Raw genomic sequence first — 25,421 nt, 5'->3', positions numbered from 1 at the left:
ATGCAAGGGAAGTGTAAAATTATTAGTGCAGAAATTACTTGTGAAAATAAATATAATTGAAAGGCTATTGGAACCCAAAAACACATTAACCCTTGAGAGAGATGTGACTGTGATCTGAGTCATATATGGCCACAACTTCTGTTTCTCAGATTTATGGATTACTTCACTTTCTTATTTCCCTTGTTCTGTACAGTGACTGAAGGTAATTAAATGATGTCAGGGACGAAAACCTCCTGCCTTCCTAATTAATGACCCTTGCTATAGATTAACTTCCCTTTGTTGTTCTGCTTTGCTTAAACCAGATGACAGAAAACCCATAGCTATTCTACCCTCTGTAAAAAATGTTAAATGTACCCTATCCCAAAATAAACACTGCCTACAACCAGTCAAACTGCTGTAACTATGAGCCAAGATTGTATGAATAACTTGTAATCCTGCTAAAAACTCTATGTCTGCCTATATAAATGTTAACTTCCTTGCTTGGGAATGCTGACTCCATTCTTCTAGAGTTGGTGTTTCCAGGTGGGCTTTCCTCAAACTTTGCACTTGAATATATACTTTAAATTGGATTCTGCCTGTTTCGATAATTTAAGGTTGACACACTTTAGGGATTCAGAGTCAGAAAGTTATGGGAACAAATGGACTGGAAAGCTTTATGGGAGTAGATAGAACTTGACCTTAACCTTGAACAATGAGTGGGCTTTTTGATAGAGACAGGAGAAAATGACAGAAGCCCTGAAGGTTCAATAAGGAGGGGTTCAAATGAAAAGAGTTGGTTTTCAGGCAGTAACAAGATCACCAACACTTGATGGAGCAAATGAAATCCAGCTGTGGAGACTTAATAGCTGAGAAAGTCAACTTCTGCTTTGCAGAGTAGATAATGGTGACGTGGTAACTTTTGAAAGTCTTTCTTTTTTCATTCTTTCTTTCTTTTTTTTTGCTTCTCTGAACTGTGAGAGACAGGGTGATAATTTCCTTTTAAGTAAGTTAAGTAAGCAGAAGTGTTTAAGAAGGTAAGACCTTGTAAGCCAATTTTGGAGGGAATGAGTTGGCAGTGATGGTTTGCCTGGGGACACTGAAGGTAGAATTCATTTCGTCTCAAACTTTCATACTTGGAAATGTCATTTCTGTAAGATGGTGTTAAAGGATCTTGAAATGATTTAAAAAATAGAGACAATAAAAATCCTATCACTGTGCCAAATACTCTACTAGGTGCCTTACATAATGTTGTAAGTTAGTTCTTTCCGGCAACTTTATGAGGTAGATGTTCCTATGCTCATTTCACAGATAAAAAATTTTAGCTTTGAAGAAGTTATTTGGCTTGCTTGATATCCCAGAAATATGAGGTGGCAGTGCTAGGCTTAACTTCAGGAGACTCTGACTTTGCATTTACACTCTTGTATTATGTGCCATACAGAGAACAAAACAATGGGCAGTGATCCAGAAGCTTATATATTTTTTTCATGGAGGATGATCCTTGCATACATGAAATTAAGCCAGAAAAAGTTCTGAGACAGTACATAACTTAGTGCTCTACTACAAGGCCAGGCTACAGGTGATTGTCAGTAGAGAGATGAGATTTCTACTTGTTTCTCCTTCAACCAGCACTGCCATAATTCCAATTGTGCATATTTGCAAAGTTTACGTGGCACTTTAAAAAATGTTTTAAAATAAACTTCACAAAAACTCATTAATAAGAGGTAGGTTATGTACATTTTTTTCCACTTTCTTGAAAAGAAAAACTGAGATTCAAGAGGTGCTAAATTGCAGAGATAGCAGTCAAATCCAGTTTTTTTTACTAAGTCTAATAGCATGCTTCATTTCTGCTTAGTGTCTGATTGCCAGCACTATGTAGCGATTTTGGCTATTGGAAAGATGACTGAATAGGATCTATTATCTTTGCATCATATCTGTTCATTATATCTATTGCAGCTTGCAATTATTTTTAAAATTTTATTTAAAATATTTATCTCCTTATAATAACTTCATTTTTCTAATCCAAAAGGGTTCATATTTTCTAATTAGCTATTCTTGGATGATCCTCAAGTGACATTTCTAATTTTCTCTTCTTTTGGTCCCTAGTTTTAAGATTTCTCTGTAAATGCAAAACAACTATCTCTCACATCAAACAGGATAGAATAATGCTGACAATGCTAATGAATGAATATGAGAAGTAGGACCCTGGTGTCAGGGAATGCATCTGTAGGTCCTGTTTCTTTTTGCACAAGTCTAGTTAGGGTTAGTCCTGTTTCTTTTTGCACAAGTCTAGTTATTCATTGAATAATCATATTTCATTGAAAGGGCAGAAAAACAACACAGACAAAATTCTGGTTCCTTAAAATGTGCTGTTCTTTTTTTATGGATAATGGCCTCTTTTCAGAAATAACTGAGGTTACAAATTGAACTTATATTATAGTTTATCAAAGACTTGGCCCCACTTTTAGCCCTCAGGACCCTTGGAAGCCACTGAAAATCTCCTGCTGCTTTTCCCACAACCTTTGCCCCAGGACAGCCCAGCCACACTTATCTCTGCCATGTAGAGCTATGGGAGAAAGTCAGGGCCAAATCATTAGGCATTTCTTACACCAGAAATCAGAGTCCTAGTCAGAGGTGGGTGACAGCCCTTTTCTGGGAGGAAGAGATAGAAGGACATGCATTTCATATTCGCTGTAGTGTAATTTGAGACTGTGCCTGCCGGGCCCCCTGTTGCTGCATTCTTCAATGTTTAATCCCTTGTCTGGGGAAAAGCCTACAGCAAAAGCCTAAAGCCTTCTCCAGTCACATTATAAGCAGGGGGACTTAAGAATCCTGAGAGGTATTACTACTGGAAGAAAAGCGGAAAATACAGTACAATCGTCTGCAGCATTAACTACATTTAAATGCATTCAGCAGTCTGGAACAGTTCTCATACACTAATAATAGAATGAGGAGAAGTTTCTTCAATGAGAAACTATGTTTTGACTCTGAGATTCAATTAAAATGATTTAAAATGAAGTGGCAAAGGAAAGATTTCCTGTGGCTGGGTGATATCACAGGGCTCCATGCAATTGAAAAGGAAAAATGCAAACACACTAAGAGTATCTAGAGAAAACACATGAGGAATGAATATCAAAGAAATCAATAGGAAAATCACCTTCCCTAAGTATAATGTCAAGGAAACTCTATTGAAAAAAAAATTCATATCTCCTTCCAGGGGAATATGCAGAAGCAAAGGCAAACACTTTTAAGACTAGCAAAACTACACTGGAGTTTAAAACTAAAATTAATAATCTAGCTGACAAAGACCTATGGAAGGTGTTTATGTGTTCCGTGGGGAAAATAAAATCAATGAGAGAAGGAACATATTGCATTTATACACAGCTCATGCTTTATGCCATTCTAGTCTCAGCACGGCATTTTTGTTATTCCAAATGATTAAAGACCCACTGAAGCCCATTAAGTTTTTCGTGAGAAGATGATATAGTAGGACAACAATGAATATTTTGCTGCAATTCACGCTGAGAGGTTGTAGAGTAGACTGGCTGTATGCTTCCATAAGAAAACAATACATACTCCTTGCAGGTTTTATGAATTTACTTTTTCTTTAAGGTGGCTTAAACATGTATTTTTAAAAGAATGGGGGTCAGACCTGGATGACACTCAGCTGTAGGTCCAGTACAGCTGAACAGGTTGTCGATAGCCAGCATTCTTTCTTATTGGTCAGTGCACAGACAGAATCAGCTAAATATTTAGAATATAACTCTGAGATAGGACATATAGTGAATTTTTCCCTTCTTTATTTGTAAATATGATATAATATGAATTATTACAACATGTTTTGGTCACAGATCGTAAGAGTAGCACGTTCTAGTTTCACATGAAATATTGCTTCAGATAGAAAAAAAGGTATTTGTTAGTGAGCTTTATATCTTTTTTTTTAAAAAAAGCATCTATTACTGAATATTGAATGAGAACATAAATATAAATATTTTCATTGCTTAGTTATGTTTAATTACTTAGACAATAAATATGTTTTCTTATCCTTAAAGTATACTTTTATATACTAATATTAAGAACAAAATTATTTTAATTTTTAAAATTTTAATTACATACATTCTTTTATTTAAAAGATTTCTGAAACAAAACAAAAAATATCTACTAAATCTTATAAAATTAAGCTGTATTTGTCATTTATTTGTGCAGAAAACATAAATGATAAAGTCAAAGATTAAACCTCATGCATAATTGTCAGGAATCTGGTAATGTTAAAACATTGAATATTGGACATGAACTTTGAATTATTTCTCTAATGGTGATGATAGTTCTTTGCTTCTCATTTGACATGACTTTACTGAGTACCAAGGGAATGTTAGATGCTCTGGCAGGCAATAAGATTGTAGAGGTGAAACCCATGGTCTCTTCTGGATGTTTGAGTCTACATTGGGATCTTTTTTGGGTTTCCGGATCTGTTCCTATCCTTTCATTACATGACTTTGATCTTTTTACATACTGTGACAGAGATGGATCAGTGCACAAAGAGTATTCTATTACTCTATAACTGGATAGTGATAATCATAATGACATGAGCCAGTGTTTATTAAATGCTTATTACATGTTTTACTGGTTCTCAATGTTTAATTTTACTTAATATTCACAAAATGCCTATGATAATGTTTTGTTGCTCTTTCCAGGTTATAGAGAGGAAATGGAGAGAAAGCCCAAGGTCAAACAACTTGTAAGTGGCTGAACTGGTGGTGTGCAGAATTCACTGTGACCTTGATATGCATTGATGTAAATTCTAACCTAATAATTTAACCAGAGAGCCTATGATATCAGGAATGTTGCATGCATGAATGTTGTCTCTACCCAAATAGACTGTAATCTCTTGAGGAATGTTTCTTCTGAACTGTCTCAAGAGATCAACTCAGTCTTGGGTGACAGAGAATCCTCCTGTGTGCTTACTGGTCAAGCTGCAGGGCTTTCTTCCCAGTGGTTAGCTTATGGCCCTCTGGAGGCCTTCTGAATTGCAGCTAGGTCTGGCTCTGCAAAGTTTCCTGCCCCTCAGCTAGTGTTTCCCAGAGGCATCAGGCCTTGCCTTTAGAGATGGTGCTCTCCCTTTGAGAAGCTGTACTGTTATTTTGTTGTTACATTACTTTTTAGTATCTGCTCTTTCTGCATCCTTACTCTCTGCAATGTAAACCTTCTTGCTCCCCTTCCTAGCAATTTCATTTTCTTTTTCAGCTCTGTCCTCTTGGAAGGGTTTTCATGAGTGATTTGCTGCTATTTCTGAGATTCTTGAGTGCTTAGACTAACAGTGCCTTTTATCTCTTAGTGAGATAAAAGGTTTTGTAATAATCTGCATCTTGGAGGCTTGGGGATGTCTCCCCTTTCAGCTAGTTGTTCTTACAGTTCTTTTCATCACATGGTATCTCCTCTCCTTTTGAAAGAAAGTGCTATTTGGGTTCCATCTTTGGTTCTACCTCACCTCCTGCTGCTCCTGCTACACAACTGCTGATTCTTCACTGGGCCTGCTGCTAGATGAGGCTGCTGTCGACAACTGACTGCCCATATCCTTGGGTTTGGTGATATGTTGTCTGTGGCTCTCTGCCCCTCTTCCTTGATCTCACCTGAAGAAAATTCCTTAGTTGTATGTCTTTCCTAAAAATAGATTTTCTGTTCCTGCTTCATCAATGAAATGTCTTCTCTTTCCTCTTGGAAGGTATTAACGAGATATTTTCCTTCATTGTCTCCTGTTCTGCATATTCTCCTTTTTGTCAAATTATTTACTTTTTGTTTATTAGCTCACTATTTGTCACATTAGAAACTTTTTCAGATAGTTGGAACCTGGCAAACCTAGGTTGTTTGCTCTGATTTGTGAGTGGACATCATAAAAACAATCAGTCTTTCGAGTGTGTGTGAAATTACTTGTTCTGAGCTTTAAGATAGGGTGATTCCTGCCAGGACTGCTTTCTTGAGAAGGCTGTGATGTCAGGAATTTTAGGTTCCCGCCTAGAACCAGTCAGGTTTCTTGGAGAAAGATCCTCTCATTTCTTGTCTGAAGGTAGTAGACCTAGCTGCCTTATCTGAAAGCTGAGTAAAGAAATGGAGTTAGGTTAAGGAAGATGTTTCTTATCACTCTGTTGATAGTATGGTGTCCCTGGCATCAACCTGTCCCTGAATTCTGATATCCTGTATATTACCCTCTGCAGAGAATAAATCTCTAGCATTTTAACAAGATAGAGAGAGTAGAGGGAACTAAGTAGGGAGGAGATCTAACTACATCTTGAAAAGTCTCTCTATTTTCAGCCCCACCTTCATTTCTTGTTGCATATTTATCTGGTGCCCCAATTCTTTGAAGCAGTGTAGATCAGAGTGTGTGTCTGCTCTTCCGACTGCTGAGACAGTTTTGTGTTTTGTTGCTCAGGCTCCAAAATTTTATTGCTCTTGTCTCTTGTCCTATTTTGTTGCTTTTGTGGGTTTACAATGATTGAGAAAAACGTTTGTTGTTTTAATGGAATGGTTGAAGGGAAGCAAAGTACATTCATGCATTCGGTTTGCCACCATTATGCAAAATGAGTTCAAAATTGGCACTGTGATAAATACCCAAGAATAAAAAAATGTGCACCTTTACAAGTTATATATATTATTTTGCCTTTTTGAGGACAAAGATTCCACATCTTTGAAACATTTATCACTCTACTTTCTGTATGATAATTGTCATAAGATCTGGAACTTCTGTTACGTCTCAAGCTCCTCTGCAAAGAAAGAATCTGTTTTCCTATAGGAGAGATGCTATCCTTTACTGTATTACAAATCTAATTTGTAGAAAAAAAGCCTGTTACAGGTTTTTTTTTAGTCTTCTATAAAATTACTACCTTATGTCAACACTATAAAACTAAGTCTTTAACAATATTTTTCTAAGCCATTAAATGAGGGATATTAATTACAAATGCCAAAGATTAAGTTTTAATTATAACTAAAGTGTTTTCCACTTTGAAAAAGGTTGTTCACCCCTTCCTTCTAACTAACCTTCTCCTATTGGCTTTATTTTACTAATTATTATAGAGGGACAACATGTTATTTTTAAAAACAAATCCATTATCTGATTATTTTACCATATATTTTTAAGGTACTTATGGTTGTAAAGCAAAGTACCCATAAACCAAGGGTTTGCAAACAACCATTTTATGTCGCTCACAGTTTTATGCAGCAAGGAATTTGAATGGTCTAGGCTAGGTGGCTTGTCTCTGGTTCACATGACATCATCAGAGTTTCCCAGGACTTGAGGATTGTGTTTCAAGATGAAATCTTCACTCATATGGCTGGCATTGCACTGCTCCTTGGCTTCTCTCTCATTTGATCTTCCAGGCCCTCTCATACATCTTTGGCTCTTCCAGACTAGCAGTCTCAGGGTAGTCAGACTTCTTATATTAACAGTTGATTTCCTCTAGAGTAGACATTCCATGAGCTGACCTGGGCCTGGCATAACATCACTGGTATATTTTTCTGTTGGTCAGAGCAGTTACAGAACCTACCATACAAGAGGAGGTGTTATAGAGGCCTCCTCACAGTGAGTGAAGTGACAGAGAATGTGCAGTCATCTCTAGCCTACTAATCACACTCTCTCTCTCGTGCGCATGCGTGCACGCACACACACATGCACACACACACACACACACACAAAGCAAATATATAATATATACTGCCTGTAAAAATACAAGACTAATTTCGGGACCTAAAGAAATATCTGGTGGCCGGGCATGGCGCCTCACGCCTGTAATCCCAACACTCTGGGAGGCCAAGGTGGGCAGATCACCTGAAGTCAGAAGTTCAAGACCAGCCTACCTAACATGGCAAAACCCTGTCTCTACTAAGAATACACTGGGCGTGGTGGTGGGCACCTGTAATTCCAGCTACTCAGGAGGCTGAGGCAGGAGAATTGCTTGAACTTGGCAGGCAGAAGTGGCAGTGAGCTGAGATAGTGCCACTGCACTCCAGCCTGGGTGACAAGAGTGAAACTCCAGCTCAAAATAAATAATAAATAAAGAAAATACATGGCATAATTTTTTGGAGATTATAGATACCTGGTTTATTCCTCAGACACCTTCCTCTCTTCCACTTCTGTCATCTGTTGATATCTTTCTGGTAGAATTTCTGCTAAACTTCTGCTGTAGCTTTGACTGACATCACTTGTGATTACTGAGAACAAGGCTTCAAAGAGAGAATTTTCTGAAGAGCTACCAAATTGCCTTTTGGACAGTACTGGGTTTGCCATCTCATGCCCCAGAGGATGTGGCTGTGTTCGAACCATTATCCACGTGCCATTAAGATGGTAGAGCAGTATACAAAGTCTCTCTGCCAAGGAAATGTCATCTTTCAAAGCACCAGCTGTACAGGAACCATAGCAACAGTTCCTTAACACCAGAAAACATAACCTCATGGAAAAGACACCATCTTGACTGATCTAGCTGCTTGATCTTATACAAATAACTCCTATGCATTTTAAAAATTTATAAAGTGGAACCAACCATTCTTTTATCAAGGGATTGTTGTTAGACTGAAATAACACATTGAGTCATGGTATCTGGAAAAAAATTGGATATGGGTTTTAGGCTATAATAATTAACATTATTATGTTTTGAGGAGCAATATCAAATGTACTGGTATAACCAGCTCCAGAGGTAATGTACCTTAGCATTCATTATACCTAATACCATTGATATTTAATGTTAAAATATATTGCGTTCTGCCAACTCCCTGAATCTGTGCCAGCTACAAGTTCATTCAAATAGTAATGAAAGTAAGGCCCACTGCCTTTAAGATATGATCAAAACTTCCCAGAAGATGAGCATGGTAGGTTGTCGGTACTTCTTCTCTGAAAGTTTTTTATGTGGCAATTTGCTAAGACGTCATCTTAAGTCCCTGAGCTTTATCTGTCCAAAATTCAATAAATTCCACTTTTGCCTGGAGTATGTGATGCAGGAAGTCTATCCCTTTCTTGATGTCCATGTGGAAGTCATTAGGACACATGTCCAGTTCATTAGGACAGGGTCTGTCACATAGGTATTATCACCATTATCATTGTCATCATCATCATTTTACATATTCTAATCACACACTGATTTCAAAGAATGCAAAACAAACCCCTGACCTTAGTCACCTACCATTTTCAGGGTGACCTGTTGATAATAAAGGAGATTACATATAAACATGTGGTTTGGAGTCTGTAAGTCATCACTATTACTAGAAAACAATACAAACCAACACAGCCAGTCTGAGGAAGCGCATGATATGACATAGAGGCATAATTTGAGTGAATTTATGGCATCCAGGAAGACTTCCCTCTCTCATCTGTGGCCTTGAGCTTGTGGTCCTGAAATAGTACACTTAGTAATAATCACTTTCACAAGAAAGGGGCATTAGCTTCAGAGACCCACAGAGGTGGATTGCAATCTTTACTACATTACTTAATGGCTTTGTGTCTTAAGGAAAGATAATTAACTACTTTGATACTCGTATTTTTCAGCTGTAAAATGTTTATCTTATAAAAAAGTATTGTGAAATTTAAAGTGATGATATATGTAAAACTCCTAACAATGCTTCTATTGAACATTTATATCAACAATAGTTGATTAAGGAAAGCCTGCCTGCCTTTGTTTGTTTGCTTGCTTGCTTGCTTTTTCTTTCTTTTCTTTCTCTCCTTTCCTTTCCCTATCCCTTTCCCTTTCCTTTCCCTTTATCTCTCTCCCTCCTCCCTCTCTCCTTCCCTCCCCAGTCTTCCTTTCTTGCTTCCTTTTTCCTTTTCTTTCTTTCCCTCTTTATTTATCTTATTACCTCATCTGGATGCCTATTCAGTTTATTCTGAAGGAGTTGCCAGCTATTACATTACATCATTACATCTTGAAATAATATGTACACTTAAAAGAAATCATTTTAAAACATAACCTTTGTACTGGGACACCTGAATTATTAATAGTGGAATTAGTTCTTTATTATTATCATAAAATATTCAGTCAACGTTCACATCTCCTCATCTGCCCCTTAATTATTTTTTACAATCTGTTTGTTTGCATTGGGATCCAGATAATGCCTGCATATTGCTGATATGTCTTTCAAGTGTCTTTTTTTTTTTTTTTTTTTTGAGACAGTCTCACTCTGCTGCCAGGTACCAGGCTGGAGTGCAGTGGCACAATCTTGGCTCACTGCAACTTCTGCCTCCTGGGTTCAAGCAATTCTCCTGCCTCAGCCTCCCGAGTAGCTAGGATTACAGGCGCACGCCACCACACCCAGCTAATTTTTATATTTTTAGTAGAGATGGGGTTTCACCATGTTGGCCAGGATGGTCTTGATCTCTTGACCTTGTGATCCGCCCACCTCAGCCTCCCAAAGTGCTGGGATTACAGTCTTGAGCCACCGCACCTGGCTCAAGTGTCTTTTAAAAAATACACTTTTTATTTGAAAATGATTCTAGGTATACAGAAAAGCTGCAAAGATAGCACAGAGTATTTTGGTATATCCTTGTGAAAGTTGCAAATACTAAGATGAAATTACTTTTTGTCAGACCCAAACAAATTAAAGCCAGGAAAGCATGAAGAGGGAGAGCTCATGCTTGCATGTCTGAGATAAAGACTCTCACAAGGACTTTCTAAAATAATCCCACAAAAAATTATTTCTTCTTTAGGGATTGAAGCAATTCTAATAAGATACTCTTGGAAGAACACCTGCCCAGTAATGGCATCTCCACCAATGAACTGATGCTAACTCTGGCTTTGAGTCTCTGAAATCAGTGAACTCTGTTTCCCAGTAGTTTATGTGAACTTCTCCTTGTGTCCAGAAAAGCTTCTGTTGGCCAGATGTGGTGGCGTTAATCCCAGCACTTTGGGAGGCTGAGGCGGGTGGATCACAAGGTCAGGAGTTTGAGACCATCCTGGCCGACATGATGAAACCCCGTCTCTACTTAAAATATAATAATTAGCTGAGTGTAGTAGCGTGCGCCTGTAGTGCTACTCAGGAGTGTGAGGCAGGAGAATTGCTTCAACTGGGGAGGCAGAAATTGCAGTGAGCTGAGATTATGCCATTGCACTCCAGCCTGGGTGACACAGTGAGACTTTGTCTCAGGAAAAAAAAAAAAAAAAGGTTTTACCCTCTTTCTTCAGGTGCATATGTGGCTGCCATAGCCATGGATCTCAGATTATAATCCTCTTTTCTAATTCCCAAATAAACTCAACATACTTTGAGACATTTTTCTCTGTTTTTTTTTTTTTGGTTGACAAAAACTGAGATAAGCAAAAAGAAAAAAAGAAAGTCTTCGTGAGAGTCTTTACTCAGTTTTTGCTAATCTTAGCATCTTACAGAACCAAGGTACTTCAACACTAATAAATTAACATTACTATAATACTAAAAACTAACTACAGATTTTATTTGAATTTCATCATTTTTTCCGCTAATCCAGCATTTATTCTAGGATTCTATATTTAGGTTTAAGTCTCTTTTAAACTCTAATTTTCCTCTATATCTTTTTTATTGCCATATTTCATATGATAAGTCAGGCACTTCTTAATACAAACTTTAAATGTGAATTGTAACTTTATACTTGTGCTATTTTTAACGTTTCTCTGTACCGTGAATTTCTCATAATTTGGTATTATGTATAAATATTTATCAAATTAAGAATTTATGTATGTATTTATTTATTAGTTGGTATTAAACTACTTAATGGACAGGGTTGTGTACTTTCATCGTGTAATTCCTGAGTCTAGTTTCCTCTCCTGATGTTATTAGCAATTGATGATCATTGTTTAGATCCATTAACTCATTAGGGGTTACAGAATGGTGAGATTCTAGTTCTGTCATTCTTCATCATATATAAACTAAAATATTCTCATTATAAGAAAATTTTCTTTGCATTTGTAAAAGGAGAATAAATGTTTGCTTTTCCCCTTTTATTTAATAGTTTTCAAAGAAGTGCAATCATTTTCTAGCATCTTTCAATCATTCATATTTATAAGCTCCTCTATTTTCATGGGCCTTTTTCAATATTGTTAGTTATAGTTTATGGCTATAGATGGTCAGAGAATTTTTAGGTTTATAGAGAAATTTTAGCAGAAAAGGCAGAGAGTTCCCATATACTTCCTCTCCTCACACACAGCTTCCCCTGTTATAACATCATGCACTAACATAGTATATTTGTTACAATTGATGAACCAATATCAATATGTTATCATTGATTAAAGTCCACAGTTTACACTAGGGTTCACTCTTTGTGATGTATAATTCTGTGGATTTTGATGAATATATATCATGTGTCCATATTACAGTATGACACATAATAGTTCCATTGCCCTAAAAATCCTCTGTGTTACACCTATTTATTCTTTTCTTACTCCTAACCTCTGAAAACCACTGATTTTTTTGCTGTCTTTACACTATTGCCTTTTCCAGAATGCCATGTAGTTAGAGTCTTACAGCATATAGCCTTTCAGACTGGCTTATCTCACTGAGCAATATGCATTTAAAATTCCTCCACGTCTTTTTGTGGCTTGGTAGCTCATTTCTTTTTATCACTGGAAAATATTCCATTGTCTGGGTGTACTGTAGTTCATTTATCCATTCATCTATTGAAGGACATACTGGTTATTTCAAGTTTTGGCAATTATGGGGAAAGCTGCTATAAACATTAATGGGCAGGCTTTTATATGGATATAAATTTTCATTTTATTTGGGTAAATACCAAGGAATGCAATTGCTGGGTCAAATAATAAGACTATCTTTCACTTTGTTAAAAAGACGCCAAACTTTCTTATGCTGTAGTTACATTTTGCGTTGCTACCAGCAATGAATGAGTGTTCCTGTTGCCCCTTACACTTGGCAGCATTTGGAGTGTCAGCATTTTGGATTTGCTCATTTCTCACAGGTATACAGTGGTATCTCATTGGTTGTTTTGTTTTTTTGGGGGGGGCACTAGTGGGGACAGAGTCTGGCTCTGCCATCCAGGCTGGAGTGCAATGGTGCAGTCTTGGTTCACCTCTGCCCCTTGCGCTGGAAACCTCTGCCTCTTGCACTCAGATGATTCTCCCACCTCAGCTTCCCGATTAACTGAGACTACATGCCTGGCTAATTTTTGTTTTTGTTTTTGTTTTGAGATGGAGTCTCACTCTGTCACCCAGGCTGGAGAGCAATGGCACGATCTCTGTTCATTGCAACCTCCATCTCTTGGGTACAAGCTATTCTCCTGCCTCAGCCTCCCGAGTAGCTGGGATTACAGGCACCTGCCATCATGTCTGGCTAAATTTTGTATTTTTGTAGAGACGGGGTTTCACCATGTTGGCCAGACTCGTCTTCAACTCCTCAGCTCAAGCAATCCACCCACGTTGGCCTCCTGAAGTGTAAGGATTACAGCCCTGGGTCATGGCACCTGGCCTATCTCATTGTTTTAACTGTAATTCTCTAATGACATATGATGTTGAGCCTTTTTTCATATACTTATTTGACATTTATATATCTTTTCTGGTAATATGTCTGTTCAGATTTTTTACCCATTTTCAGTTGGATTGTTTTCTTATTGTGTTTTAAGAGTTCTTTGCATATCTTAGATACACATCCTTTATCATCTATATGTTTTGCCAATGTTTTCTTCCAGTTTATGGATTATCTTCTCATTATCTTAGAAGATTTTTTTCACAGAGCAGATGTTTTTAATTTGAATGAAATCCAGCTTACTGATTTTTTTCTAGGAATTGTTCTTTTGGTGTTGGATCTGAAAAGTCATTGCCACACTCATGGTAACTTAAATTTTCTCCTATGTGTTATCTTCTAGAATTTTATAGTTTTGCATTTTATGTTTAGGTATATAACCCATTTTGTGTTTTTATTTGTGAAATGTGAAAAGTCAGTGTTGAGACAAACTTTTTTGTATTTGTATGTCTAGTTGTTTCTCTAGCACTGTTGTGGTCTCAATATATCTCCCCACATTCATGAGTTAAAGCTTAATATCCAATGTGACAGTATTAAAGGGTGGGATCAGCTGGGCACAGTGGCTCATGCCTATAATCCCAGCACTTTAGAAGGCAGGTGGATCACCTGAGGTCAGGAGTTCAAGACCACCAGCCTGGCCAAGATGGTGAAACCCCGTCTCTACTAAAAATACAAAAAAATAGGAGGCTGGTTCAGGAGAATTGCCTGAACCCAGGAGGCGGAGGTTGTGGTGAGCTGAGATCGCGCCGTTGCACTCCAGCCTGGGTAACAAGAGTGAAACTCCATCTCAAAAAAATACAAAAAATTAGCTGGGCATGGTGGTGGAAGCCTGTACTCCCAGGTACTCAGGAGGCTGATGCAGAGAATTGCTTGAACCCAGGAGCCAGAGGCTGCAATGAGCCGAGACCTTGCCGCTGCACTCCAGTGTGGGTGACAGAGTGAGACTGTCTCAAAAATAAAAATAAAAAATAAAAAATAAAAAAAAATAAGTGGGGTCATTAGAAGGTGATTAAGTCCTGAGGGCAGAGTCCGCATGGATGGGATTAGGGCCCTTATAAACAGGCTGGAGGGAGTGGATTTCCTCTCTTTTCCTTTTCTGCCATGGGAAGATACAGCATTGTCAACTGTTTTGCCCTTCTGCCCTTTCATTACGTGAGGATACCTAGAGGGTGCCATCTATAAGGAACAGGCCTTCACTAGACACTGAACCTGCCAGCACCTTGATCTTGATCTTGCCAGCCTCCAAAACTGTAAGCCATAAATCTCTGTTATTTATAAATGAATTATGCAGTCTTAGAGGTTTTGTTACAGAAGCACAAATGAACTAAGAGAAGCACCATTTGTTGAAAACACTATCTTTTCTCCATTAAATTGCTTTTGCTCCTTTGTCAGAGGTCCATCAACTTTATTTTTGTGGGTATATTTCTGGACTATCTATTCTGTTCCGTTGACCTATTTGTCGATTTTTAGACCAAGATATGAACATTAGATAATAGCATAGCCTGGCTGATTAACCACTGTTTTGAAGTATTATAGTTCTTATTTTCTGGATGACAAATTTTGATAAGAGTCTCTCATGAAGTAGAGTATGTTCTTGCATTATTCTAATAATAATCACCCTGTTGTGAAGGTATGTTGAGACTTCAATATCGTAAGACAGTATAGATAATGGAAAAACTTGAAAGCTATAAAAGGAGAGGAATTAATATGAATACATGATAAATAATTGCAATATTGACCCAGCGCAGTAGCTCACATCTGTAATCCCAACACTTTGGTAGGCTGACGAGGGTGGATCACTTGAGTCAGGAGTTGAGACCAGTCTGGCCAACATGGTGAAACCCTGTCTCTATTAAAAATACAAAAACTAGCCAAGTGTGGTGTGTTTCCTTTTCATCTTAGCTACTTGGGAGGCTGAGTCAGGAGAATCACTTGAATCCAGGGGGTGGAGGTTACAGTGAGCCAAGATCATGCCACTGCATTCCAGCCTGGGTAACAGAGTGAGACTCCATCTCAAAATGTGTGTGTGTGTGTGTGTGTGTGTGTGTGTGTGTGTTTGTGTGTGTATTTAATGGGTTATGTAAAATAAAATTAAGACATATTGTGTATTTCCATAGACTGTAACTAAGACTAATGGCTAAAACTTAAAGGGGAAACATATTTTTATTAAAGTATTTTTTATTTTGCCGAAAATATACTTGAGATGTGTGACTTCTTTACAGTCATTGGATAGAAAATCCCTGGGGTACACTATGGTAGAGTTGCTACATCAGATGGAATTTTAGGTTAAGAGACATTCGGCCTGGGATGGCAGCTCACGCCTATAACCCCAGCACTTTGGGATGCTGAGGTGGATGGATCACCTGAGGGACATGGCGAAACCCATCTCTGCTAAAAATACAAAAATAACCAGGTGTGGTGGAGCATGCCTGTAATCCCAGCTACTCAGGAGGCTGAGGCAGGAGAATTGCTTGAACCCAGGAGGTGGAGGTGGCAGTGAGCCAAGATTGTGCCACTGCATTCCAGCCTAGATGACAGAGGTAGACTCCTTCTAAAAAAAAAAGACATCAGAAGGCACCTCACCACTTGAAGTCTATAATTCTATTAGAGCTCATCTGAAGAAGTAGGTTCTGAATATAGGGTACTTGGTAGTGTAGCCCTGAGTGGAACTTCTGAGCAGTCAGGGCAAGGTAGAAAGGACACAAAAGACTAGCTACTTGAAGAGAAAGGCTTGGTAGAAAATAGAAAATAGAAAAAAACAGAAAATAGAATTCCCTTTTTACCACAAGTCTAAGTATGCAAACGCATGCCCTAAAATGGTCCATCGTTAGCATGAGTAATAAATCCTTCATTCTCCTCCCATCTATTTTGAAAGACAGCTCATTTTTTCAGGCTATTTTCCAGAGATAAGAATAGCTTTGAAAACACAAAGCAATTGGGGCAGAGCATTCAGGACTGGGACTGACCTCAAGAAAATAAATTTGCTGTGGACTTTCCATGGGGCAGGATAGCTTATAAGAACAGCTCACCTAGAATTTTATTCCAGTTTAAAATCAATATCAAAACAATGCACCATTCAGCATCAAAACGCTCATACCAGAAGGAATTTTAGTTGCTGGGACAGAAAGACATCCATAAGCCAGTCAGTGAGATCATATGACAAGTTATAACCCTTCTATAAGAAAGCATTTCTTTGGTTAAGGTCACTTATTAGCAAGGGGTGAATCTCTGGAAAATAAATGGTTAGCAGGGTTTCTTTTTCTCCTTTCATGTGAACTACCTAATAGGATTTTTTCAACACAGTGAATAATAATTAGTTGGTATTCTATTCTCTGGTATGAATAAATTGAAACTGAATACTTTTTCTGTTTAAGGGTAAAGAGAAGATGACAATAGCCTCCTTCTGCTAAAAAAAAGAAAAGAAATCTCCATCACAATTAGGAAGACAAAAGAAATCAGCTTTGCAGATCATTAGAATTAAATTGGATACCAATTACACTGTGAAAAATGAATATAATTGAATTCAAGTCAGCAAGCTTTGACTATATTATTTATACAAAGATACTTAAAACTCAATTTAATCAATCGTATAAAGCCTGGATGTAAATAACATAGAGTTGGCTGAAGAATTTCATCTGAATTGGAGTCAAATTTTCCTTTGATACTCTGTATAAATAGATCATATTCATTGCTGTGACTTCCATTTTTTAAAAATGTTAAAACAGTCATTGTAAGACACCTAATTTACACATTTTTAATTATCTTTACTTTTATATTGTTATTTTAAGTATGTGTAATCGACACTTAGGAAATACTCCAATTAGGGTTATAAATCCTTAAACTTGATTCATGTTGAAGGAGGCATGCTAACCCTGGTAAACAGACTCTTGCCATGTCATAACCTTTGCTTCACTTCCATGAAGCAGTAAACACTCCTCCCTGTAAGGTGACCCATCTACTCCATTCTTCCTGTTTGTGTCCATCTGTGTTATTTACATCCAGGCTTTATAAGATTGATTAAATTGTTTTTCAAGTATATTTGTATAAAATAGTCATTTTAAATTGTGACCAACCTTATGATTCTGACAGTTAATCCGATTGGCCATATTATTGGTGCTTATTAACTTGTTAAAGTAAAAGCAAGAAATGCATTATTCAATGAATATACTTATAGGACATTTATATATTCCCTATAGAAATAAAGAAAAAAGACATTTTTTTTCCTAACTTGCAAAAAAATGTTACTCTCTACTAATATTATTACAAAGAATTAAATGGCACAAACTTCCAAATATATTTTTGTTTTTCATCTGATTAAATAAGCAAATGTATGTGAACATGGCTTCACACATATTTTGTATCTGCACAGATTATTATAATAGTAGTTTTCATTTTTTCCTATTTTATATCCAACCTTTCTTTTTTCCTTTGGCAAATAAAAACCCAAGCCACAGGATTTTAAAATTATATCTGATGGAGTACATGAGGAGATAAGAAAGGTCCTGGACTAATTAATGAAGGGGCTTGCTAAGCAAGCACTGCTAATAAACAGCCTCCCATAAAGTTCTCGGAGGTGAGCTCTGCATCCCACCAGAGCCCTATCATTTGTTGACTTCTTCATAACTCAGAAACTGCCTTCCCATTTGTAATGGAGAAAGGGCAGAAACTAAGGAAAACATAAAGCTTGCAAAGAGATTTCATGTGTAAAGCCAAGGCCACTGGAGGCTGCAGTGATGTGTTCAGGCATTCGAAGCTGTGTCCATTCTCCCCTACTGGTGAAAAGTAAGAATACTTAGGTGAGGGCTAGCAAGGACGTGGAAGTGAGGAGCAGCGGGCTGCCTGTCCTGCATCTAGCATCACAGAGATGATTCCTGCCAGGTGAGAGGAATGTGATGTAACACATCCAAGATAGTTTATGATGTAGAATGTGAAGATACATCAAAATTTTAAGTTAAATCTTACCAGTGTAAAGGTCATAGATGGACATCTGGCAGGTAGATTTCAAAAGAGAACATCCAACCTGAAGAGGGAACATTTAGCCTTTACTATGAAAAGCTTCTGTCCTAAATTACTTCTTTGCCCTTTCTAGAATAAGTGTCTTCCTTGGGAGAGCTGATGCTGTTGAGGTAAAAGCCAAGGTCTCCATCCTTGTATGAACCACTTGGCTTCTGAGCAAAAAGGATAACAGGACATAAGACAAAGAAACAAATTTCACAGGAGTAATGACAAAGGAAAAGGTTTAGAATAACCTGAAGTATAGGCTATACCAGCACAGATCGAAAACATATTGTTTCACAAGGTGTAGGGATGCCCTTATTGATTGGTACAACCAGGAGTGAATGGTTTTTAGCATTTGAAAAATGACTAGAGAATCCAAACAATAAATAGTTTAGAGATATAAATATAACAGTGGAAATCTTTCCAAGTGGATATTTTCTTAGGACATAAACAAACCTGCATTTTAGGACAAACCAAATTAATTTGTGCATTTGATTTGGTCACTTAATAATTCATTCAAACATGTGCCTGATGCTGTACTAAGTACTAGAGATGCAAAAATATTCTACCTTGAAAAAGACAAGTGTCATTTGTATATAATTAATTATAATTGCATTAAATGCTTCCAAGAAAAGATTGTTACGTTTTCACTTGGAGTTTCCACTTCCATTATAACCAGTTGAGAGCTTAACAGAATGAAATGCATTGCTCTTTTGAAAATTTCCTGTTCTAGCCAAGAAAAGGAACTAAGTTTGAAGAGGGAAAGAGGTGAAAGTAACTTCTTGCCAGGCTGACATTCCTACTCCATTCAACTTTTCTATTTATTATGCCCTATACTTAATCACTGACACCTTCGATTCTCTAAATAAGAGAATAAATTCCTAAATAAGGAATGCCTTTGCCTCCTTCAGGATTAGCTCAGATACTAGTTTCTTGTTGACACTGGAATAGGCAGTAAGAACTAATCATTTTCTTTTCTTTACCTCTGTTGTGTTATATCTTTTATAGTTCTTACCACATTTACTGGTTAAAATTATTTTCCACTTGAGGTTGGAGACTAATTGAAGGCAACTCTATTCAGTCCTTCTGATGTCCCGCATGTTTGTGGTGCTTTATGAGGTAATGTTTTTCATCCTCTTATTTGTTCAGTAGTAGGATAAATTATTTTATTAGTCAAATACTTTATAATTGACAGGATAAAAACCTTAGAATTAAGTATACGCCCATAGAAGGACCTTTCCCACAAAACTTTTGCTTCATGAGACTGTTTTCAGATGGAAAAGTGAGAATCCTATTTATTTAAATATCATAAAAATGTCCAATAATAGCAATTATTGATATCAATGAGTAGTGTTTATTCAAAGCTTCTTTGAACATAAAAGTTTCTCAAACATACTTCATGAAAAAATAGTCTTCCAAGTTTCCCCCAAACTATGGAAAGATTAATAATAAACCAAATATAAAGAATTAATTTTCATAGATCAAAATAAATACACAGCTAAATAATTTTCTATTTCCATGATTCTGGAAACAAAGCCACATATACCCACATAAGTTTCTTTCTGCTTTAGCATGATTTTACTATTTTAGGAAACCTTTGTGCAGGGAGAAAAAAGTTACAAGTAATTATTATTAATTTCAGAAATGCCTATAAGCCCATTTAAATGAACGTTAGACTGTCAAACTTTTCAACAGATAGCATGGAAAGACTGTTTGCTTGCAAAAACTCTTTGAAACTCTCTCCTTAAAAGCTTGTCTTACTGTGTCCATCAATCCTAAACAATCATATGATGAATCTTACCAAAACCTAAACAAATATATTGCCTTAAGCCAACATCAAAACCTCTTAAAAAATCCTAACTTTGCTGTTTGCTTCTGAAATTCTACCAAGATTACGTGAAAGTGGTGATATTCTTGCCACCATAAGCAATAAACTCAACAACTTTTTCTTAACAGGTAATTTTCACAGCATTTTGTCTATTTTTGTTGAATGGTACTTTTTAATTAATCAGCTAGGATTTTCACATAACATTTGAACATACTGTTTCCCAGATTAGGTTTGAGTTCAACAAATTTCAGGGTTGGGGAAAACACAGAAGTTTAAAAAGTGGCACTTGGTATTTTTATAGAATGTATGAAGCTGCATTTTCATAAATTGGGTAGTGTTTGAAATTTCAAATAAAATATAATTAGGCTTTTATTTAAATACAAAAATTGATCCCAAATAATTTTATTTGATTACTTAGTAATTTGGAGTTTATACATGAATGCTTTTTTTTTTTTTTCACTCAGATAAAAAGGTTACCATCTGGTGCTCTGAAACCATAAAAGTAATGAGTTTCCATTCTTAAGTCATCCTAAATCACTTTATGTAGTTGTCCTTTATGAATACTTGTAGTCTGTGATTTAACAATTCTTCACTTATTTCTCTTACACAACTTCTCAGAACACTAATGTTTTGGCCATGTATATAGTTTCAAGTAGCTGAAACAGAATATATATTCGTTTTGGATATAGTTGAACCTGGATTTTACTCTTCGTTTTGGTTTGTACTACATTTGCTATCATTGAAGCTTAAGTAATCTTTCTAAGCTCTCATTTCCTCATTTGCAAGATAATGATAATACAACCGCATTCTGAGATTTGCCTTGAGGATGAAATGAAATGGGGAATTTGCACCTAGTACAGAGCCTGGAGTATAGGAGGCACTAAGTCATTGATAACTATTTTAATTTCTGTTATTTGCCATCTTATCCATGGGCTTCACTTTGACAGTATCTTCTGCTGAGTGACTCTACCTTTTTGCTGATGCAACTACTCTTCTACTGTTTCTTTAATATTCCTTTCTTCCAAATTATTCCATGTAAAATGTACTCTCCCAGTGCTGACATTAAGTTAGTCAGTGAGCATCAGCTTGCTGAAGAGCTGTAAACCTTGGTTTAACCTGCTATCTAAATTGTGGGCCAAAGGCATTGCCTGAGTTAAAATTTTATTTAATCCCATGTATTTTTAAAATGATCAATCTTTATTCTCATATGCAGTTTAAACTATACAATTTAACAATTCTATACTCTGAGATTTCACATGCAACACACATACCTAAGACATTTTATGGTCTATAACAACTTTTCCAACATCGTATTTCAGATGGTCTACAATGAAGAATTAACTTTTCTTTGTTCTCAAGCAAAGGACCTTTGGTAAGTTTCCAAAACATAAATTGATTTAAGTAAATGGGAACTTTAGAGGTGTAATCGATCAGTGATTCAAAATATTCTGTGAGGGACACCTCTAATAGCTATCTTTTCCACATGTCTAAAGGCACCGTACTGCACCTTCTTCATATATGAAAACAATTCTAACAATCTACCACAATCAGTACAACATCTGTTGGCTTTCTGATAGTGAGATTAGAATTGTCAATTCTAGAAGATACAAATTAGAAGGACTTTGAAATTGATCTAGGCCAGATAACTTATAAGCAGCTAGAGGTTCAAGGACTTGCTCAGGTTCACACTGCCCATTAATAAGGATTCAGAGATTCATCTGTAGTACTGTAATTCTATAACTCCCAGGCCAGCACCATTTCTACTTTACTTCAGATTTGGTTTGATCTATGCTCTTTCTCACTGTCTCTACTGAATTAATGACACACATTTGTGAGATGGATGGCCAGAGCTATTGCCATTTTTCTAAAGAGATGTCCATCTGCCCTCTTCAGTTCAACAGAATCCATGCAAACTTTTCTTTCAATGTCTTCTTTATTTTTGTCAAGCCTGGGAAAATGAGAAAAAATGCAAGTGCCAGGCATCGCTTCGATCCCATTGGAAAGCCTTTTCATTATAAACAACAAATAGTTGTTGAACTCTCACTTTGCCTATAGTATAGTTTATCATTTCCATTTTTTCTTATTCTGCTGGGTGTCTCCCTTTCAATCTTTATGTCTTTTCTAGAGAATATCTTTTGTTTAAAATTATTCTTAGTCTTCCTCCCCCCTCAAAGAAATAAGCCATGTGTGAGTTTTATTTTATACACAGGCATTTGCTTGTGGGGAAATGTAAACTTCACATACTGGTTATACTTCATATGGTTACTCCTTCATATAATGAAACTTCATATGGTAGCCTCCTTCATGAGACAAGGTGATGAAACTGCCTTCTGCAAGACACATTTTTTAAATTCAGTATCAAGCATACATACTGTAGCTGTATTACTTTCCTATGAGTAATTTTGAAAAGAAAAATGTCACAAAGTTGCTGTGACCATCATGTATATGGGACAAAAGTAAGGGGATACAAAAGAAGACCAGTTCAGTGCTAAATGGCTGAGTCTGGGTGTGAGGAATAATGGCACCTGGAAGACAGTAGTAGTCTTTGAAGATCATGATAAATATAAGGATCTGGGAAAATACACCCAAAGGATTTGCTGGTGGACTGGATATGGGGCACGAGGGAAGAAAAGCAGAAACATGATGTCTACTTTTAAGTTTTTTAAAAATTGTGCAAATTCAAGTGAGGATATCTGATTGGCCATTATGGTGTTGGAACTCCTGGGAGGAGGTGGGAGGCATCAATATTGATGATATGTTAGCAATGTCATTGTCAAGGTCACATAGGAATAGTGAGGAAATGGAGATGACTGGGCCAAGTACTGAGTGAAAGGAGGTAGGTAGATCTGTGAATAATACAATTTAGAATGAGAATGTGTTTTAGAGGGAGGCAGTAGTCATCTGTACCAAATGGTGCTGTGAGATTGGTCAAGTGAGGGCAGAAAAATGCCCATTGATCTCGGCCGCTTGCCTCTCATTGATTATTTTTACAAGAAAGATTTTAGTGATGTGATAAAGAGGGATGATCAATTGGAGTAAAAGTGAAGAGAGAATGGAAGCAGAGGAGAATGACGTTAGCAGGAAGAAAATTAGCTCAAGAAGTTCAGAGAAGGGAAATATGAGGTTGTGACAGATAAGGTAGCTAAAGCTGAAGGAGTTAGTTTATTTTTAATTTTTAAAATAAGTAAACAGATAAACAGAATTATACAATGTGACTAATTCCAAATTTTGATGTGTAAAAAAATTGTAATTTTATTTTGTCTACTGCTAATTTTGCCTATTCATTAGCTGACACCTGCCAACTAGAGGAGAAAAGTTAATTGAATGTCCTTTTCAGGCAAAGTCTAGTCCAATATGATGATTTATATTATCCTACTGATAAAGATTTCTAGAAGAAAAAAATAATCAGGTTCTTATGATGTCTCCCCCAGTTTCTTTCTAATAGAGTTTCTCTCTTTTATGTATGGAAGGTGGGTGTTGCTTTTGCATCCCTATGGTGAAGAAAAAGACTCAGTTTCTTCTTTTCTGGGGGATGGTCTTTTATTCTGGGTATTTAATGCTGAAATCTTGGCTCTAACTCAAGGTCTGCTTACTCATACATGATCAATTGTCCCTGGCTCTCTGAGCATTGACTCTCTCCCCAAGCCCTTATTATGTCTGTATTCTACCCTCTAGCCCAGTGCTAGAGACCAGCCAATGTGAAAAAGTCATTTTATGAGACAAGGCAGGCCCCATGGAATACGCACAGGCTAAATAACATTCATGCCCCCCACACACTGAGAGATTTAAACATCAAGAGCACTCTCTGGTAACCTGACCACATTGCAACCCCAAGTTGGTAAAATTAGGCCTTGGTTTGGTTTGCAAAGCCAGTGAGTCAGAATTGGTCTTTCCTAAGTTATAAAGGCAGAGCCTCCAGTACTATTGGTGATACTTGCATTTATTCAATGCAATGTTTTTGACACTCCACCAAAGCCAGAGAGAGAAATATTTATTTATATCTGGAATCATCCTCCCATCCTGAATCAAAAAAAGCATGTTTAGTATGTATTACATTTTTTAATACCTGCATTTAAATTTTACACCTCTATGCTTTTCCTAGGTATCCAAAAGGAAAGGAATTTAACTCTTGACTTTATCCTCTATGCTGAAGAATTCCTGAGATCAGCGTTAAGAAAGGTAAAAGCCAAAAGTTCATCATCTATATTTAACATATTTTCTTCCTATACATTTTAATATGTTGAAAATAATCTAGTAGAGGAAAAGAGACCAATGATGGAAAAAAGAAAGCTGATTCTAGGAGAGAAGGCCTTGCGTAGGGAGGAAAGGATGGAATATGCAATACAAATGGATGTGTTGATTATTTATAGGACCAGAGACACTTCATCCATTTTAACAGCAGACAAATGGGAAGCGTGGATGCCTATGCAGGAGGGCGGGAAATGTAATGGAAGAAACAGGGAAGGTTTCACAACTGATTCTATCTGTGTTTTCTGTGAGATAATGAGACTACATCATCGGTTGAAATCAAGAAAAGAAGAGAGAGTGCCAGAGATTCCCACTCTAAAGAGAAGATGAGAAATATTTTATAATTTTACCTTATTTTATATATAAGACATTTCTCCTACTTGAAATGTTGAATATCTCTTAACTTTTTCACAGCCTTGCCTGTTTTATGATTAATATCAAAGCATCAATAATTTTTAAAAAATCAATGTTTAAAAAAATACAAAACAAAATAAGTTATAGACTTATACCTTTTATGTGTTAGCAAAAAAAGTTATAGTACTCAGTGATGGCAAGGTAACTTATTTGTAACTTACATTGCCTTAATGCAACTGAAATGAGTAAAAATGTTTTATTCATTCAGTTACTAATTTATTCATCAACTATTGACTGTTTCTTATGTGCCAGACATTGTTTTAGGCACTAGGAATCTAACAGAGAATAAAACAGATGAATATCTCTGTTCTTGATGAGCTTTCTTCCTAGTAAAAAGAGAAGATGGATATTAATAATGGTAATAAAATGTCAAAAATAAAGAGTAATGTTTACCAGTTGAGGACTTGCTATATCCCAAATACTTTGATTAAATATTTTATTTATTGTATCATTTGATACTGAAAATAACTCTATTAGGAAT

The 25,421-nt window shown here is 36.6% G+C and overlaps 1 long non-coding RNA gene across 1 annotated transcript in view; it reads left to right on the top strand.

Moving 5' to 3' along the window:
- LOC118147356 (uncharacterized) overlaps positions 1-24,963 on the top strand; it is a 192,341-nt gene extending 167,378 nt beyond the window's left edge. The window contains exon 3 of the long non-coding RNA XR_004733675.3: positions 24,381-24,963. This is a non-coding gene — a long non-coding RNA (uncharacterized LOC118147356). The remainder of the gene's footprint in view (positions 1-24,380) is intronic.
- Positions 24,964-25,421: the final 458 nt, after the last annotated feature.

The sequence above is a fragment of the Callithrix jacchus genome, chromosome 14, assembly GCF_049354715.1.
Source record: "Callithrix jacchus isolate 240 chromosome 14, calJac240_pri, whole genome shotgun sequence".
Taxonomy (NCBI): domain Eukaryota; kingdom Metazoa; phylum Chordata; class Mammalia; order Primates; family Cebidae; genus Callithrix; species Callithrix jacchus.
This window is presented reverse-complemented; position numbering and strand designations above follow the sequence as displayed.